General features: G+C 45.0%; 1 long non-coding RNA gene across 1 annotated transcript; it reads right to left on the minus strand.

Moving 5' to 3' along the window:
• Window positions 1-10,872: 10,872 nt before the first annotated feature.
• Window positions 10,873-12,048, minus strand: LOC134482769 (uncharacterized). The gene is made up of 2 exons (XR_010059317.1): window positions 11,524-12,048; window positions 10,873-11,106 (listed from the first exon to the last, which is right to left on the minus strand). It is a non-coding gene; the product is annotated as an uncharacterized LOC134482769 (long non-coding RNA).
• Between the last annotated feature and the right edge of the window lie 4,028 nt (window positions 12,049-16,076).

Genomic DNA, 16,076 nt, shown 5'->3' on the forward strand with positions numbered 1-16,076 from the left:
GAACCAAGACGTGACCCCTTTCTATTGTATCACAACACCCCACCACCACACATAAAGTTTGAATATGAACTATCTCTCACGGGCTTCATGTGCTTGAACATTTGATTTCCCAGTTGGTAGCGCTGTTTTGGGGAGATTGAGGAATCTTTGGACCTCACTGGATTCAATGGGTCACTGGGGAGTATAGGTCTTAGAACTTTGTTGCCCAACACTACTTCCTGTCCTCTCTCTAATGCCTGGTCTGTGGAGATGTGAGCAAGCCTTGTGTGTAGTCTCCTGCAGCTTTCTTTGCCCTCTCTGCCAAGGTGAACAGTGCCCTTAACCACAAGCTAAAGTCTTCTCTTAAGACTGTTGTTCTTGGCAGATATCTGGTCACAGCAATAAGAAAAGTGCGTAACAGCTCCCGACCGTAGTACAGACTGAAACGAAGACAGCGGGCTGGAAAGAAACAAGGCTGGGGCAGAACTGGGTTCCCGGGAACAGATGTGGTGAACACACACACTGCTTCATGGTAGCTCACGAGACATACTGGTTTCAATGGTATCATCTTAATTACAACACTCTCCAAAGATAAAAGACGGACCCAGATGCCCATTGACATTTGTACAGAAATTACAGAAGTTATTTGACAATAAATCTGGTGGTTACTGGTTATAGAGAAGAAACCACGCCCCCCTTCATATCCTCCCCTAGATCATGCTGGACCACAGGAGCCCCAAGCAGCCTTTCCCAGTGTTTACCCTTCTGTGCAGCTTGCCTGCCTTGTGTTCTTTCCTGCAGCAAGTCAGACAGACAAATTTCTTTCCATAAAAGCAAAGCTTTCAGGGCTGGGGATTTAGCTCAGTGGTAGAGCGCTTACCTAGGAAGCGCAAGGCCCTGGGTTCAGTCCCCAGCTCCGAAAAAAAGAACCAAAAAAAAAAAAAAAAAAAAAAAAAAGCAAAGCTTTCATATAGCCAACGGCCGAGTTGTTTTGCTTTCTTAATGAATGTCCAAGTAGATTTTGATTCTTACCACTTCCACCCCAGAACAGTGTCTATTTTTCAGTCCACAGACATTTGGTTCCTTTTTAAAAAAATATGTCTTATTAAAAATATATAAACTTGGGGGTGGGGGGATGGACTCTACTAGTAATTTTTTCCCTGGGAAATATCAAGGTCTCCAGACTGGGTGGATCACAGTATGTGTTCATTCCGTCTCCCCCTAAGCACTTGTGTGGCACAGAGATCTACACAGGATGGAAACAGGGACCAGTCATTGCACAAAAGAAGCCATTATTATCCCTGACTTCTGACGTTCTGGTATTCACTTAAGGACAACTGTGGATGGGACTTGGGATGAATATCCTCAAATAACCTCCCATGAATTCATCCCCATCTCCTGAGCAGAAAGCACTCAGGCCCTTCCCCGTCCCTGTGCTTCCTTCCTCTCCCGTTCATTTCGAAGTTGTTTGATTAAGAGCGGTGCCATACCGTCCCCACCTCAGGCTATTTGCTTATGTCCCTGCAGAGAAGAGAAAGGCTCCGTTCATGAGAAGGTAGCTGTGTGGGGCTCCCTCAGGAAGGGTGGCCCTCCTGGTCACCAGGACACAGGCAAACCAACCTCAGGCCCCACCCCGTCTTTCCAGCACTTCTTTGTGAGGCTGGTTCTGACTATGGGATATACCAGGAAAAGAAGGCTCCAGGGCCATGGGCAGGCTGGCCTTTAGTCCTTCAGCTTCACGTAAATGCTGTCTTATCTTGGTCAGCATTTCCTTAGAATGCTTATTTGGTATCGAAGAAAACCACATTGGAAAAAAATATTGCAGTCTTTGCTGTGGCCATGGAAAATTAAATCACGATGAGCTTTAAAATGTAGGTGCCAGTGCCCCACCCTGGCCCCCAAGTGTCAGGTGGGAGACCAGAGATTTATTCTTTAGAGAAGCTGAAAGGCAAGACCTGGGGGCCTCCTTGTTGCAAGGGTCTGTCTGTGCTCAGCAGATCCCTGGCTTGTCCCCACCAGAGCCCAGCAGCATATCCAAGTTGTGACAACCACAAAAGTCTCCAGACATTGCCAAAGGTCTCCTGGGGATAGAGAAGGACGGAATGCCCCAGCTAAGCCTGGGTTTCAGAAAGATTCTGCAAAGCAATGTTAGGGATATTATTATCTTTGGTTTAGCTGGCGCTCAGACTTGAGTAGGAACCTTGGTCCCTTGTTGCTATCGGGGGTTGGGGGTGGTTCAGTCTGTAAACCTTTCCCATTTTAACACCAGATCAAAATCTGGTTAGTGAAAGGCTGTGCTAATCACGTGCAAGCACAAGTGGAGTCAGACATGTGGATCCGACTCGAGGACAGACAGAGTCGTAGAGTAGGACTGAGGGTCAAATGGTCACATTTAATGAAAATGTCGCAATCATTCAAATGATTGTGCACAGGTGGGAAGAGTAGATTGTAACTTTAGATTTTTCTCAACTTACTTTTTTTTTGAAAGACTTTCTTTCTTCCTTTCTTCCTTTCTTCCTTCCTTCCTTCCTTCCTTCCTTCCTTCCTTTCTTTTACACTGTAGCTGTCTTCAGGCACACCAGAAGAGGGCATCAGATATCATTACAGATGGTTGTGGGCTACTTGTGGTTGTTGGGATTTGAACTCAGGACCTCTGGAAGAGCAGTGCTTTTAACCATTGAGCCATCTCTCCAGTCCCTCAACCTACTTTAAATACTGGCTCTTAAACACTCTAACCTCCCTTCTAGCCCACCACCCCACCAGTGGTAGAAGAAAACAAAGGTTATTAGAATATGGGGGAAGTGGACCTGCTTAGAAATGGTTCTTTCGAACAAATCCCATCTGCATTTTCAGGAAATCAGCAGTTCAGCAGTGGCAGCTTGATCCACTCACAAACGCTTTACAAATATACCTGAGCAGCTCTCTGCTCCCAAACCCCGTGGGAGAGAGACCTCACCGCCTGATCAGGTGGGCACTCCTGAGGCTGCAGAGCAGAGGAGACCACCAACACTGCCCACCCCTGCCCACATCCCTGGCCCAAGAGGCAACTGTATAAGGCCTCTGGGTTCCCGTAGGGGAGGACCCAGGAGCGGCAGGATCCCTGCGCCTGAGACACCGCCGGAACCTGAAGGAAACAGACCGGATAAACAGTTCTCTGCACCCAAATCCCGTGGGAGGGAGAGCTAAACCTTCAGAGAGGCAGACACGCCTGGGAAACCAGAAGAGACTGCACTCTGTGCACATCCAGACGCCAGAGGAAAACACCAAACGTCATCTGGAACCCTGGTGCACGGAGGCTCCCGGAAAGAGCGGCGCAGATCTTCCCAGTTGCTGCCGCCACGGAGAGGACTTAGGCAGTACCCCACGAGCAAACTTGAGCCTTGGAACCACAGGTAGGACCAACTTTTCCCCTGCAAGAAACCTGCCTGGTGAACTCAAGACACAGGCCCACAGGAACAGCTGAAGACCTGTAGAGGAAAAACTACACGCCCGAAAGCAGAACACTCTGTCCCCATAACTGGCTGAAAGAAAACAGGAAAACAGGTCTACAGCACTCCTGACACACAGGCTTATAGGACAGTCTAGCCACGGTCAGAAATAGCAGAACAAAGTAACACTAGAGATAATCTGATGGCGAGAGGCAAGCGCAGGAACCCAAGCAACAGAAACCAAGACTACATGTCATCATCGGAGCCCAATTCTCCCACCAAAGCAAACACGGAATATCCAAACACACCAGAAAAGCAAGATCTAGTTTCAAAATCATATTTGATCATGATGCTGGAGGACTTCAAGAAAGACATAAAGAACTCCCTTAGAGAACAAGTAGAAGCCTACAGAGAGGAATCGCAAAAATCCCTGAAAGAATTCCAGGAAAACACAATCAAACAGTTGAAGGAAATAAAAATGGAAATAGAAGCAATCAAGAAAGAACACATGGAAACAACCCTGGACATAGAAAATCAAAAGAAAAGACAAGGAGCTGTAGATACAAGCTTCACCAACAGAATACAAGAGATGGAAGAGAGAATCTCGGGAGCAGAAGATTCCATAGAAATCATTGACTCAACTGTCAAAGATAATGTAAAGCGGAAAAAGCTACTGGTCCAAAACATACAGGAAATCCAGGACTCAATGAGAAGATCAAACCTAAGGATAATAGGTATAGATGAGAGTGAAGACTCCCAGCTCAAAGGACCAGTAAATATCTTCAACAAAATCATAGAAGAAAACTTCCCTAACCTAAAAAAAGAGATACCCATAGGCATACAAGAAGCCTACAGAACTCCAAATAGATTGGACCAGAAAAGAAACACCTCCCGTCACATAATTGTCAAAACACCAAACGCACAAAATAGAGAAAGAATATTAAAAGCAGTAAGGGAAAAAGGTCAAGTAACATATAAAGGCAGACCTATCAGAATCACACCAGACTTTTCGCCAGAAACTATGAAGGCCAGAAGATCCTGGACAGAGGTCATACAGACCCTAAGAGAACACAAATGCCAGCCCAGGTTACTGTATCCTGCAAAACTCTCAATTAACATAGATGGAGAAACCAAGATATTCCATGACAAAACCAAATTTACACAATATCTTTCTACAAATCCAGCACTACAAAGGATAATAAAGGGTAAAGCCCAACATAAGGAGGCAAGCTATACCCTAGAAGAAGCAAGAAACTAATCGTCTTGGCAACAAAACAAAGAGAATGAAAGCACACAAACATAACCTCATATCCAAATATGAATATAACAGGAAGCAATAATCACTATTCCTTAATATCTCTCAACATCAATGGCCTCAACTCCCCAATAAAAAGACATAGATTAACAAACTGGATACGCAATGAGGACCCTGCATTCTGCTGCCTACAGGAAACACACCTCAGAGACAAAGACAGACACTACCTCAGAGTGAAAGGCTGGAAAACAACTTTCCAAGCAAATGGTCAGAAGAAGCAAGCTGGAGTAGCCATTCTAATATCAAATAAAATCAATTTTCAATTAAAAGTCATCAAAAAAGATAAGGAAGGACACTTCATATTCATCAAAGGAAAAATCCACCAAGATGAACTCTCAATCCTCATCTTCGATTGGTTTATATACAAGTGTGCAATTTCTAGGCTTGAAAGTAAAATGATGCTATCTGGTGCTGGATAGAGGAGCCTTATTTTTTATTATGGCAGCTTGCTATTTTTGTAACATGGTGATTTGGTTGAACACAATAAAGTACAGTAGTAACTGATCTCCCCCTCTTCCTGGATGAGTGAGGAGACGATTAAATGTTGATGTCAGCATCCATGAGCATATTCAGATGAGCTTCTGCTTCTGTTGAAAAGGATGCTGTGTTTGATTGTGGTCCGAAGCTTTGAAGCACTACTTGGCATCTCCTTCCTTGGAGGTCTCACTGTTTTAACATAACAGATTTGATAGCTTGTTGGTAAGGTGAGGTCCAGCTTGTCTCCACTAGGTCATCTTCATGTGAATCCGGTGGTTATACGGTTTTATTCTAGGGATATTTCATTTTTTTAATAACGGTTTTAGCTGACATTCATGGAGAGAATGAATCCTTAGAAGTGTGCCACTAGTGAAAGGAAATCCTGTCTAGAGTATGTTTCTTTACAAAGCTGTGTCACACCATCCTTTGGGCCCTCTGCTGGAAAAGTAGAATCAAGTCTCAAATAATGCCTTTTAAATGTATCCTCTAGTATTATAGACGTAGGACAGTACTGTATCATACCTCTGTGGATGTAAAATAGCTTGTACCTGCTTTATGATACGTAGTAGTGACCGTGCTTTATCAGAGCTGTTTTTAATGATGTTGCTCAGAATGTTTTCTTTCCAGATGATGATTGAGAAGCTAATGTAAAAAAAAATGGTGCCAGGTACCACAAGAGTAACAGAACTGTGCTGTTTTCTCGGGTTTTGTTTTTTTACTTTTTTTTTTTAATGGAGTGTGCTGGATGTCTCTACAGTTTTGTTCAGATGACTGCAGAACCTGGAAAAGCTGTTGCTGCTGTTGATGCATAACACACTGCTATTATTGGTCTTTTTATATAAATATAAATATATATATACAGATATATAATTTGAATTTTTTGAAACTTTACCTGTGCTGTCAACTTTCGAAAAAAGTATCCACGTTTACTGTGTTGAGTTGGCACTGTACAGAAATTAACAGCCATATTGGTCTAGAAATGTTGAACTTAAGTTTTTTCCATTTGTACAGGGGTAACACACTGTATTAAATATGTAAGGTCTTATATACGTGGGTTTGATTACAAAAACTAATAAAGTATTCTCTAAATTTTAAAAAAAAAAAAACAAATATACCAGCAGTCTCGTTTGGTAGCATTGGATAGCAAACGTGAATCAGCTGTGGTGGCAAGACCTAACAAAGACAGCCAGGCCTCAGCTGACTTGGCACGAGTCAGCAGGAGGGGTTTGGATCACCAGGAATGCCAGGAAAGTTCTCAGCTGTGCCTCTCTTGACGAAGTGAAGGTCAACAGGGAATCGAGACCCACAAGTGTCGCCCAGCCAGCTCTACCAGCAAGCCAAGCCCAGCCTCTAAGCGTCACGTGTCCTCCATGGGCGTTGCCTCAGCATGTGAGTCTGTCTTAGTAAAACTCCGGGTGAGTCTGTATCAGCTGACGTCACTCTGCCAGTTGGCCTGAGTCCGAGGAAGCGGCAATAAGTTGCAGGAACCTCACGAAAAGTTGTTCGGTGCATTTCTCTCTCTGGAGTCATGACAAATGGAGCTCAAAAACTCATGTAAAGTAAACCAATACGTGTGGCCATTAGCGAGGACTCCTTTACCACGAATCCTCTCACATGCTTGCTTTAACAAAAACATCTTTTCACCTGTGTCTGCCCCAGCAAAACACCATCTGGCACAGCTGATATCCCAAAGAATCCAGAAGTTTCCACTTCAGTAGACAGCTCAGCACAGGGTTTCCAGATATGATAACTAGACAAAGTGAGATCAGATGTCTCACAACACACAGAATAAAACTCACTCAAAATTCCCAACCACAACGGAAAGAGCGAACGCTGTTAAAAAGCTGGTAGGTAAAATGTAAAATAGGGGATAGAATCTTTAAAACCAAAAAACTTTACATTTGTGGATTTACTTGTATCTGGGAGGATGCATGTGTATCGTGATGGAGGTCAGAGGACAACCCACAGGACTGGCTCTCTCCTCTACGGTGTGGACCTTCCCAGCGTGCTTCCAAACATGAGGACCTGAGAACTCATGTAAAAAGCCTGTCATATATAATCCCAGCACTGGGGAGACAGAGACAGGCAGATCAGCCAAGTTTATATGGGAAACTCCAAGCCAGTTAGAGATCTTATCTCAAAAAACACAGGGATGAAGAATGAGTTGGGGGCTGGGGATTTAGCTCAGTGGTAGAGCGCTTGCCTAGGAAGCACAAGGCCCTGGGTTCGGTCCCCAGCTCCGAAAAAAAGAACCAAAAAAAAAAAAAAAAAAAAAGAATGTTGACCTCTGGTCTCCAAACACATAGGCACACACATGTGCACATACCTATACTTGCCCATAAGAGGATGTATGCATATATGCAGGCTCAAAATACACACACACACACACACACACACACACACACACACACACACACGAGCCAGGATGTAGACTTAATTCTGATAATGCAAAAAACAATGATTGGACTTCCTGTAGTTCAGTTCCAAAGTGTCTTGGGACACTGGCTAGGCACACGTTCTCTGCCCACACAGCTGAGGGTAGTAAGCATGCAGGGTAAGTCAAAACACCATCTGCTGCTGTAGGAAGTCTCCTTAGGCAGCTGGCTCTCAAGACAGAATTCTCAGACCAGCAGCTTCGCCTGGAAACAGTCCACAGAGATTCACAGACCGGTGCATTCTGGAGGTGGGCAGAGACACCTAAGTTTCCTCGAATCCTCTGAGTGATACGGGGACACAGAGACATCTGAGAGTCTCTCACCCACAGACCACATCTGTCTGTCCACCAATGTGTTCGTAGCATCAGGCATGACATCTGTCATGAGTCAAAGGGGTGGAGAATGAATGAGGTGAGGAAACTTTCAGACTTAAGCGTGAGCACTGGATCACCCGTTTCTTCCCAAGTCGCTTTTCTTCAATGGTTATTTTTCCTTCAGGATTGCTTGGTTTACAGTGTGAGGCTATAGTTTCCAAAGTCAGGGAAAGTTGGATCCTATTAAATACCAGAGGAAGCTTTGTGAAGAAGAAAACATCCTATTTTAGGGCAAGCCAACCCAGCAGAAGGGCATTATCATTCTTGTATGAGAATTAATTTAAGGGCTGAGAGAGCATACTCCAGTGGTAGACCATTTGCCTTGGTGTGCAAGGCCCAGGGATTGACTGCCAGTATCTTCAAAAGAATATATTTGTTCCAAGTTGACATTAAGACTACATTTCTGAGCTGGGCATGGTGGCACATGCCTTTAGCCCCAGCACTGGGGGGAGGCAAAGAGAGCCAGTTTGAGGTCAGTCTGGTCTATAGAGAGGGTTCAGAACAGCCAGAGCCACACAGAGAAACCCTATCTCAATCTCTCTCTACACAAAAGATGACATATTTGTAGAGAAACTGTTTGTCTCATTGGGTTTTATTCTCTGGACACTACCTGTACCTAAGCAGAATAAATCACTTTTCGAACTACAGCAAATCTTTAAAGAACACACTTATGGAAATTAATGATATTTTTTTCTAATTTTCTGAATAAAATTCAGAAAAGGAGAGGAAGAAAATCAGCACAGTAGCTGATTTTTCTTCATGTTTTGCATAATCGTTTTAAGTTCAAATGAGGAGCAAAATGAAACACTGAGCAAAGCTCGCAGTTCTAGAATTCTGACCGGATGTGATTTCCACACTTTTCTGCTTCGCATTGAGAGGTTTTGTTGATAACACGTGTGAGAGAGTCTACACGCATTCTGAAAACATCAGGCACAATGGTAGGAAATTGCTTCTGGGAATGTTATCAGATCACTCTGGGAGTGATAAGGTTATTTGGTCGGGAGGAAGCGGAGTTCGTTATGCTGAAGGCAAAGCCCGCCGCTCATGCCAAGTTCTCTACATAGTCTCATGGCTAAGGAAAAGCTCCCCCCACCCCCGCAGCCCAACTTCACTTCTGCAGTACTGTTTTTATTTTACTTTATCATTTTATTTTTGTGTGTGGGTGTTTTGCCTGCATGGATGTCTGTGCATCGTGTGCAGGCCTTCTGTCTGAGGAGGTCAGAAGTGTCATCAGATCTCCTGGGACTGGAGTTACAGAGGGTTGTGAGTAGCCATGTGGGTGCTGGAACCAATTGTAAATCCTCTGCAAGAGCAGCAAGGGCTCTTGACCTCCAAGCCATGTCTCCAGTCCCTACTTCACACATTGTGTTTTGCTTTGTTAGGAGTGTGTCTAACTCTGGTTAAGTGACAGTGTTTTGTGAGTGTTCAGAAAACAGTAAATATATGACTGGACCATAAATGCTCCCTGTCACCCTCCACAGATGTCACACAGTGGGTCACAGGGTGAGCCTACAATTGTTTGTGTGGTTTGGCTGCTGCTGAACTAAGACAAATAAAGAAAAGGAAAGGCACACTTTACTTTCATATTTTGGGATCAAACACAGGGAAGATTTAAAGTTATATAGCTAAGACTTAAGGACCAAAGTCCAATGTTCAACAGTCATTCTAGAAATAGTCACCATCCAGTAACACACACACACACACACACACACAACTTCAGTTGTGTATATAACTGTATGCCCTCAACCTTCCTTCTATGCTAGGTAACAAACCCAGAGCTTTACCCAGGTAAGCAAGGGCTCTACACTGAGTTACATCTCCAGTCCTTTAAAACAATTTTATTTTGCCACAAGATCTTGCTCTGTGATCAAGGCTAACGTCGAATTTTCGATCCTCCTGCCTCAACTTCTGCTTCCCCAGTATCTGAGCTGACAGGCTTCCACCACTAAGACCATCTGTATGCTTTTTGGTGGAAACTAAGACTAAGCAAATAAATGGATTGGTCATGGGACTTTGTGCAAATTATTTAACCCATTCATTCTTAGATCAAGGGCAATGGCAGTCCTCATCATGAAAGTCTATTGTCCTGAAAGCCTCTTGTGAGGCCACTTGCACACAGGGCTTCGCAGAATGTCAGGAAGGTGTTCCCTGTCTTAGTTAGGGTTACTATTGCTATAGTGAAACACCACAACCAAAAGCAAATTGGGGAGGAAAGGGTTTAAGCTCACATCATAGTCCATCACAGGAGGAAGCTGGGACAGTAACACAAACAGGGCAGGACCTTGGAGACAGGAGTTGATGCAGAGGTCATGGAGGGGTGCTGCTTATTGACTTGTTCCTCATGGCTTGCTCCGCCTGTTTTCTTTTTTTTTTTTTTTTTTTTTGGTTCTTTTTTTCGGAGCTGGGGACCGAACCCAGGGCCTTGCGCTTCCTAGGTAAGCGCTCTACCACTGTGCTAAATCCCCAGCCCCCGCCTGTTTTCTTATAGAACCCAGGACCACCAGCCCAGGATGCGACTACCCACAATGGGCTGGGCCCTCTCCCATCAATCTCTAATTCAGAAAATGCCTTACAGGCTTGCTTACAGTCCAGGCTTATGAAAACATTTTCTTAATTGAGGCTCCCTCTTTTCAGAAGACTTTAACCTGTGTCAAATTGACACAAACTGCCCAGCACACCTCTCTATTACAGTTTTTTTCTATTATATAGGATCCTTTCTTTGATGCTCATGCCTACCGTCTGCAATTGCCTGCAATTGTCAAATTCCAAATCCTTAAATCTGGCCGTATATCTCGAAGTGAACTGACGAAAGGCCGATGTGTGGCTCTGTCCCCTTTTGTGTAAATATTTATGTGCCGCCACAGGAATATTAATGAATTTATTATCCCAACATCCACAACCTTCTAGCTCTAAAGCATTGGTGATCACGGGCCTGTGGCAATAAGATGTCAGGTCAATTTGGGGGAATAACAGACAACTTTGGTTCCAGACTCCTGGTGTCGAACCTAGCCTACTTTGTGGTAGTTCAGGTGGCTGGCGCATATGAACTCTACCCTGGATCTGTAGTAGTTTTGGCGTCATTGGGACCAACATTCCTCCTAAAAGACAGAACGTTTAAGGAAACTTAAGGTAGAGATAGATTTCTCTTGGCTCTTTGGCCCATCATAGAGCAGACGTGGTGGAGCGACTCCATTCGTTATAGCATGTTGCAGGATGTCCCCCTCGAAGCAGAACAGAAAGCAGAGAGCATCCAGGACTAGGGGTCAGCCTATAACCCAAATGTCTCCTCCTATTATCTCCTTCCATTACTTATGCCCCACTGGCTTGCCAAACAGCTTCACCAGACTGAAACCTAAGAACTCAAAACAGCAGCCTGGGGAGGAATCCATAGAGTCTTATTGTAGCAACTTCCACCCCTATTCCCATCCCATCCCATCCCATCCCATCCCATCTAAGATCCATCCCACCTATATCCCCATCCCCATCCCCATCCCCATCCCCAACCCCATCCTCACCTCCATTCCCATCGCCAACCCCACTCCACTAGGTCCCTTGGGCCTCACTCTTGAACACTCTTTATAGACGACATGGATCCTGGACTGAGCACTTGTGTTCAGCCCAACAGAACAAGACGGTAAAGTTTAGTAAACGTGCATTGGCTGGCTGCAAGGTGCTCCATAGCCGATTAACAAGGTGCTCTGTAGTCTGATTAAGCTGTAGACAACTAGCTAAGCTATGGATTACTGGGTGACCCCACTGTAGCGGCTGCAGTCATTTTCTGTGTTCTGTTTCTCTAGAAATGCTGTCCAACGCATCATGGGCAGGAGGTTTCAGAGCCTTGTTCGGGCTTGGTTTGGGGAACTGCCCACTTTCACGAATTGCTTTCTGGTACTCAGATGACCTCTACTGGATTGACTTGGCCTAAGGAATCTTCCCTTTTGACAGCATGGATAACTGCTTTGGGAGAGCTGGGCTTGTGCGAGGCCACCCTCCTCCTGCACAGTTGATAATAACCACACGGGTGGATGCTTGGAAGAGCCAGGCGGGAAAGTTCTATGGAATTCTGGAAACGAAGACAATGGTTCAGATCATGGAATGTGGTTGCTCTGCTGCTGGTTTCTTACTTTGCCTGTCTCTGCACTTTCTGACACCCACTAGCAGTACCACCCCTCTGAGGTAACTTCCCAGAGGAGAAGAACCCAGGAGGGAGTTTGCACAAAATGGCTCTAAGGTGGTGCCAGACTTAATTAACATGCAAATCACAATAGAAAAAGAAGCGCAGGTTCTCCTCACCCTGTTTCACCCTAGCACTGCTGACTGCAAAGATTTCAGAAGCCCAGAGGATGTGGGAGAGGCAAGTTCGCTGGCTTGCGCTAACTTAATTAAAGAGGTAGTTGTAGGCCTGAGGTCTCAGCCCTGACAGTACAGCAGGCTCACCCAAGCACCTTAGAAACAAGAAGGTCCTCAGGAGAGCAGGTGACCCTGAGTCCCAGGAGAGGGCTCCCAGGTATCAGTGTTTCAAAACTCCCTTGAGGTAATTCTGTATTCAGCTCTGCCCTAGGTCAGCAAGCTGCTGCCAGCTCCTTGGGAACTTTAAACAATAGTGAGGCCCAGGTCCCAAAACCCAGAGAACCCTAGCCAGTTAACCTGGTATGGGAGCTGGGACAAAGTCTCATTTTGAGATTCGGAGGAGTGACTATGGGAAAAGAATACTAAAATTAAACAAATAAATAATTCTTAATAATTGGGATGAAGAAGATTAGGCAGAGCAAGAGGAGGAAGCTGCTTTGTGTGGAGTGGTTTACAACAGCTCTGAATAGGGGATGTTTGAGGGGTTGTCTGACATCTAAAGATTAAGACTAAAACCAGTTCCAAGCTTGATACCACCAGTTGTAAAGGGCTGCATTGAAATGTCTACAGGTGCCTTCCCTTTTCAACTAAGCACCAACTGGAAGGGGGCAGTCATCACATACATTCTATTGCCTGATCAGGACCCCAGAGGACCAGCTGCCTGGCTGCCCACAGTTTCTGAAGCCTAGATGAGATGAGGAAGTGAGTTTGTGATAGCCAAGAGAACCAACGAAGTATTTCCTCTACGCTCAAACCTTCCCATGCACACTGACCACACAACTAGTAACCAACAAAGGTCCCCTGCCCTTGCCATTTTTGAAGCATCACCCGTAAACCCCTCTAATCTTTTCTGTGAGAAGAATGAACGTGATTTCTGTTACCAGCCACTCGACCTGAGATAAACATACTTACGTGTTTATTATTGCCTCTTCTGATAAGCCTGCAGGCTCCTGGGTCTGGCTACCATTTAGATGAGTGTAGACATAATACTTTTGTGCACTGTGTAAAGGTTATCCTTGTGTTGTTCAAATGCAGATTTCTCTGCCTTCGTATCTTGTTTCAATCTGGACACTGCATTGTAATGCTTGTGTCTAGGATCTCCTGTCTCAGCTTTGTGTAAACTATTCATACCTTGTATTCTTTTGCCTTGTCAATAAATGCAGATCACCCAATGGCTGGGCAGAAGAGAGAATAGGGCGGGACTTCTGCCAGCCAACAGAAGGAGAGGGGAGAGGGTGTAGGGAGAGGGAGAGGAAGAGGGAGAAGGAGTGAGAGATTCAAATGAACCATGATGAGGAGTGGGTCTAAGAAGACACCATGGGAAGCAACATCTGAAGTGGAAAGAGCTAGAACAATATTAAACTGTAAGTATCATGGCTGGGGCTGGGAGGTAGCCACGTTAGCATAGAGGGTTAAGGTAGATCATTTAGCTGCCCAGCTATTGAGATGCAGCTTGAAATAAATTTTGGTTTCTCTGTATGGTTAATGGGAAATGCCTACAGCTGCCAGATTCATTTATTATCTCCACTTACAAAAACTCATTTTACAGTCATGAAATAGTAGAGGGAGGAGAGCAAAGTGTCATTAATAGAGCAAAACTGGAGGCTAGAACATTCCAGATTTATACACTAACAGGCTTTTCTTCCTTTTTTAAAAAGTAAGTGTGTGTGGGGCGGGGGGGGCGCACGCCCATGGAGTTCAGAAGAGGGATCTGATCCCTTAAAGCAGAGTAATGGGCAATCGTGAGCCACCTCTTGTGGATGCCAGGTACCGAACTTGGCTCTTCTGGGAAAGCAGCAAGCACTCTTTAACTGATGAGCCATCTTGTCCAGCAAGCCCCTAGTGGACGTTCTGACAGTGGTGCATTTCATTTCTCTGTTCACTGGGGCCCCAGTTTTTGTTATTCTTTATAAAAGCCATAAAGGAAAATTGTTGAACTCACAAAACTAGTGCTAGGAATCGGAGATTGACCATTTGCAATCCTTCACCCCACCTCGTCCCACAGGCCAATGTATCTAAGACTCTGTGGTCCTTAAATGTGGGCTACATTCTGTTTTAGCATTATATAAAACTACTGTCTGTTTGAGAGCTGTTTCTTGGCAGTGAGAAGGCTCTGATGTGAAGGGTAAAGTAACTCAGAGATGAAGCCCCTCTCTACAGTTGAAAATCACTGCAGCAGTCTGAATTGCTCCCATAGACTCATAGGAAGTGACATATTGGAGGTGTGGCCTTGGAGTAGGAGCCGTCTTGTTGGAGGAAGTGCGTCACTAGGGCTTGAGGTCTCTGAAGTTCAAGCCACGGGTCTAGCCGCGCTCTCACTCTTCCTGCAGCCTGCAGATTCAGATGTAGTACTCTCAGCTGCTTCAGTATCATGTCTGCCTACATGTCACCATACTTCCTGCCATGAAAATAATGGACTAAACCTTTATAAGAGTTTCCATGGTCATGGTGTCTGCTCACAGCAATAAAACCCTAAGACCATAGTGGAATTCCCCTAGTTAATTGATTGGATAATAAAGACAAGAAACCAATCGCTGGGCGAAAAGGAGGAGGTGGGCCTTCTGGGTCTGAGGGAGGAAGAGGGGACAGGGGAGGAAGGGACAGCCCCAGGTGGGGAGCAAGAGGAAGCAATCTGTAGACCAGGAACTGTTAGATCTGGTGGTGGATTCTGCCATTGGAAGATTTCCAACATAGAATAGTTGATGAGTTTAGGAGGATAGATTCCCAGCAGTTGTGTCATCTGTTGATTTTAAACTAAGATTGTCTGGTGTTGTCTATTCACAGCAACTCAGGTGGACTGGGAAAGAACTTAGCTGGGGTGGAATTCAGCCAGGCTTTGAATAAGAAGAGTGGTCAAAGGACCCAGCTCCAGGGGAGAGGTAGCCATAGTGGAGTGCGGATTGGCAAGAACTCACCGTGGGAACCAGGGCAAACCTCTGCTTGTGACTCCCCATGGGGATGGGGAGACAGCCATTGCAGTGCTTATCCAGCCAAAGCATGGATTGTTTTTATAAACTACATGCTATATAAGACAACCATTTCCTTCACACAGACACACATAGAAGCTTGCAGACAAACACACATAGATGCACACAGACACTCTTCTTTTATTCTGCCCCTTACCCAGTCTACCCAGGTGTCATTGCAAAATGGCTTGTCATTGAAGGTCTGAGATGCCGGGTCTCTTACAGCTTCTGGCACGTCCTGGGAAGGACACTAACGCTTTTTGAGGCCCTTTAGCTTGGCCCCAAGCATTCATTCCTTCTGTTGTGAGGGCTTTTTATTTTAAAAAACTAGAGGTGCCTTTTTGTTTTGTTTTACATTTCCTTGTTTTTAATTTTGTGCATGAGTGTACATGCATGTGTCATGACATACATGTGCAACTCAGGACAACCCATGAAAGCCACTTCTCTCTTACTATCCCCATTGGAGAGAGAGAAACCAGGCCACCAAGCTATTGACAAAGCACTTTTTTTTTTTTTTGGTTCTTTTTTTCGGAGCTGGGGACCGAACCCAGGGCCTTGCGCTTCCTAGGCAAGCGCTCTACCACTGAGCTAAATCCCCAACCCCGACAAAGCACTTTTAACCCCTTTACCAGGTTGTGCCATCTTCAGACCTAGGCTATAATTTATATGTCTCCTTCTCCTAGTGTTTTCCTGTTTATCAACAAAAAGCCCCTGCCCCTTCCCTCAGCCCCTTCCGTCAGTAACAGCTGCTG

Source organism: Rattus norvegicus, chromosome 17, assembly GCF_036323735.1.
Source record: "Rattus norvegicus strain BN/NHsdMcwi chromosome 17, GRCr8, whole genome shotgun sequence".
NCBI classification, from domain to species: Eukaryota; Metazoa; Chordata; class Mammalia; order Rodentia; family Muridae; genus Rattus; species Rattus norvegicus.